We start from the raw sequence: 3459 nt of genomic DNA, 5'->3' as shown, positions 1-3459 counted from the left end.
ATCCAATGATTTAGAGTTCTAATGAAGGGATTCACAGTGAATACAGTGATTCAAACGGTTGAATATGAAGGATTTCATATTCAATCAAAGCTTCACCATGAAATCCTTCCATATCCTAATTCACGATGAATATAGTTGTAACACCCCGGATTTCCAAAACAAAGTAAGTTAAAATTTTCATGAATTTCTTTTTTTTTTTCTTTGTAGTGGAACTTAGAAATGCTTTTAGCAGCGAAATCAGACGATAATGAGTTGTCAGTTTTAGAAAACTCCGGGCACATTACAGGTATGTGGCCAAGCAACTCATTGACCACCAAAGTATTCTATTTTATCGAAAACCAAATGTTTATTACATCACTCCTTGGAAAAACAGTATAGGTTCAATAAAAAAAAACAGTATAACTCTGTCTAGATAAACCCTGAAACTCAATGCCGCCTTGCTCCGCATATCACAACGCAGGTCCAACACCTAAAATCCCCATTAAACGGGGCCAGAACAACTAATGGTCTGGTAAGCAAGCAATCACACATTCATTCAACTCAAGTAAAATGCGTTGACCACTCAGGATCGTAGTTTGCAATAACGACACTCAAGTTTCCACGACTTAACGTATATCGTAAGAGCCTCCTCAGGGCTATGAGTTGAACATCCGCTCAAGTCTTCATGACTTAGCGCAAGCCTCTTTCGGGCTGTGATTGAATAACCGCTTAAGTCTCCACGACTTAGCCTTGACCTCTTCCGGGTCTCAAAGGGATGTCTAGCTCAAGTCTTTATACTTGGCACATCCGTATCCCACACATCTAAGGACAACTCCTCAAGCTTCGCTTAGTCATGCGAATACAACACGTGTCTTTGCCTAGTCGGTCCAGTTGTATACCGATCATGACACCTTCACAAAGGTTATGCAGGACTGACTCAACAATGTCCATCCACTCATACATTCAAGCATCGCTGAACCTAGAGCTAATATATTGTTTCAATATTTAACCTCTTCCACCCTTGGTACGCAAGCGAAACATTATCCGGACATCAACTCGACGTTCTGGGGGTTGATTATTTTATGTATTTTAGATACCCCATAAGCCAGTTAACCCTATTCATAGTAGGGCAGCGTATTTCAACCGAAAGAACCCTACTGGGCCCATATTCGGATGCATCCTCTACTTGTAGTAGTTGGGTTTAATTCTTAGATCTTAAAAATAACCACGACCTCAAAACCCATGAGTGACTGAGGCCATCATGGACTCTATTAGGTCTAAAGTCAATACGTGTCACTCAAGGCTGTACCATCACTGTCATTCCACAGTGAGAATAATTTCTGAAGGGATCTGCTAGTCTTACGATTACTTGGTCAGATATTGCATGCCATTTAGGCATCTCATACCTCAACACTGTGGGGATATGTACCCGACCCCATTCAGTATGCCCTAAGCATGGTCATCAACCGAGGGGGATACCCCTAACACGGTCATCAACCACAGGGTATGTGCGACCTTAAGTTTTATTTATATGCATGCTTAACTCTACTCTCAGCACTGCGGCCATCATGAGCATCTCACCTCTTTCGGGTGAAAACAATACACTCTGGCTCTGCGACCCTTACGAGCCTGGTTGTATAACAATTCTCAATGAGCATGCATATGACTCGATCTCAATAGATTGGCCGCTCGACGTATTTTTACGCAATGATCTCATAACCTTGTCAAGGCGCAACCACTACTCTGGCGCAACGACCCTTACAAGTAAGTGTGAACACCCCAAAATTTTCAAAATTTTGTAAATATTCTCTTTTTTCCCATGGCCCCCATTTTCTCAGTAAATGGAGTCATTTTTACTCAAAATTCCAGTTTATTTCTAGGATTTACTAGAATCAAATCCATTTTCTATCACTGACTCGATTTTGGATCCGGACCTATTATCCAAACCCAAATCTGAGCCTCGTTATCCAATTTTCAAACTAAAACTACAAAAATTATCAAAATAATTTCTGAAAGGCTCGGATAGTCCATCCGGTATCCAGTTGGATCCCCTCCCCTGCATTTCTCGATTCGAGGTTAAAAACTTGAATATTTCCTCAAAATCCGAATCTAAACCCATTTTCTGAAGAAATCAAATCCAAATTCTCAGAAAACCCCTCTTTAAATATTCCTTAAAAAAATATATACAAAAAATAGTTTTAAATATCTGATTTTCCTTTAGTTTTAGCATTTTATGATAAAAACACAAAAAAATACAAAAAAAAATAATATAGAGAAAATGAACAAAAAAAAACAAAATAGAAAAGAAAAATACAAAAGATTGGTTGAGAGACCCTTTTTAGGCTGTTTTAGTGAAAATCCTTTTTGAAAATTCTTTTTTAAGAGAACCCCGTTTTTTAAAAATTGGAAAAACTGCAGCGGTCTTTCTCTCTCTTCTCTCTTCCGATCACACTCTCGTTCGTCTCCCTCCCTCTCTCTCTCTCGCTGGCTCGACCCTTTGATCGATGGCCCCCTTTTCTCATCCATCAATCTCCAACCACCCTCTATGTGCCTCCTCCTTCATGAACCTCTCTCTCTCTCTATCACTCGAACCCTCCATCGCCAACCGTCTACCTCTTCCCCCCCCCTCGTCCGTCGATCCCCAACGACATCTGCCCCTTCTCGATCCTTCTTCTCCTTCATTAAAAAGGGGCACACAGGGGAAGCCAAGGATTGATCCATTTCTTTTCTGCACCATCCATCTACATCCATCGAGCGATCCATTTTTTTAACCTCGCCTCTCAACCTCCTCTCTCAGATCTTTCCTGAAGTGATCGAAGGAAGCCCACCTCCTTCCACAAGCTCTGCAAGTCTTCCTCTGCTCCCCTCTTCCCAAGTCCCTGCGAGAAAAAGGAAACCAGGGAGTTTCCCCTCTGATTTCATTGAGGGAGCATCGCCTCTTTCGTTTCGAATTTCTAAAACCAGTTTCGGTAAGAATCCCTCTTTCCCTGTTGTCTTCTCTAAATTCCCCAATAGTTATTTTCTTTTTTCGTTTAATGCACTCTTGATGGGTTGATGTGTCCTGTGCTAATATCAACACATCTTCGTGCTATAGCAACAAAATGTTGGCATTCTTACATTTTTTTTTTGTTTTCCTGAATTGCTATGATTTTCATGTGCTTTGAAATACTCATCTTATGCCTAAGCACCATCGATATGCCTTTTCCGCTTCGCTGCGTGCTTTGATATCTCGTTTGCATTTCACTTCCTTATTTTTGGTTTTTCTTTTGATTGCCATATGTAATGAGTTCCTGTTTTCCCCTTTTGATTACTTCTGGGCATTTGATTTCTAATTTTAACAGCATCAGATGGTGTTCGCTTACTGTATTTCACTTACCTTAGATTGCATACTGTTCCGTTACAATTTCTCATTCCATTACATTTTTTTTTGTGTTTTCAGTTCTTCATTGCATTCTCATTCATTGGTTCACCTATTGCATC

The sequence above is a fragment of the Nuphar pumila genome, chromosome 7 (genome assembly GCF_984573655.1).
Source record: "Nuphar pumila chromosome 7, dmNupPumi1.hap1.1, whole genome shotgun sequence".
NCBI classification, from domain to species: domain Eukaryota; kingdom Viridiplantae; phylum Streptophyta; class Magnoliopsida; order Nymphaeales; family Nymphaeaceae; genus Nuphar; species Nuphar pumila.
Note: the sequence above shows the minus strand (reverse complement) of the source record.